The sequence below is a fragment of the Diaphorina citri genome, unplaced genomic scaffold (genome assembly GCF_000475195.1).
Source record: "Diaphorina citri unplaced genomic scaffold, Diaci psyllid genome assembly version 1.1 scaffold41728, whole genome shotgun sequence".
In the NCBI taxonomy this organism is placed as follows: domain Eukaryota; kingdom Metazoa; phylum Arthropoda; class Insecta; order Hemiptera; family Psyllidae; genus Diaphorina; species Diaphorina citri.
In genome coordinates, this window is record NW_007419052.1 from 1 (window position 1) to 548 (window position 548).

At 42.3% G+C, this 548-nt stretch overlaps 1 long non-coding RNA gene across 1 annotated transcript; it reads left to right on the top strand.

The window, feature by feature from the left end:
- Positions 1 to 538, top strand: LOC113473553. The gene is made up of 2 exons (XR_003395493.1): positions 1 to 59; positions 462 to 538. It is a non-coding gene; the product is annotated as an uncharacterized LOC113473553 (long non-coding RNA).
- The last annotated feature ends 10 nt before the right edge of the window (positions 539 to 548 follow it).

The following is a 548-nucleotide window of genomic DNA, read 5'->3' on the forward strand; positions in this document are numbered from 1 at the left end:
GCTACTACGACCCGACCACTTGCGGCTTTGATTTCAAAGGAGCTTTGGAAGATATCAACGTAAGTTTTTATACTCAAACATCAATTACTTTATCATGGACACTCGTTGCTATATTGAAAGCCCAGAAGAGGTTAGGTAGTAGAACAGCCGCGGAGACACTAGAGTACACAGATAAAAGACGGTAGAATACTCTCAAACATATCAGTGTATGTACAAGGTTTGAAAATCGTCGAAAAACAGCAAATCCTGAATAACTCCGCCGCTGTTGAACATAGGGCCCGACCAAATAGGTTTTTCTGGTAGCTCTTTTCGTCCTGCATCAACCCTCAGGTGTTGTACAACAGTCGTTCGCGAGACACCCTATATAACGTCAAAAAATTATGCGAATTGTATTTCACACTTCTCGATTAATTTTAATTCTCGAAAGAAATAATTGAAAATGTTTTCCTTCTCTATTTCAGAACATTCCCTCCAACTCGATCATTCTGTTGCACGCCTGCGCGCACAATCCCACCGGCGTGGATCCCAAGCCCGAGCAATGGAAGGAA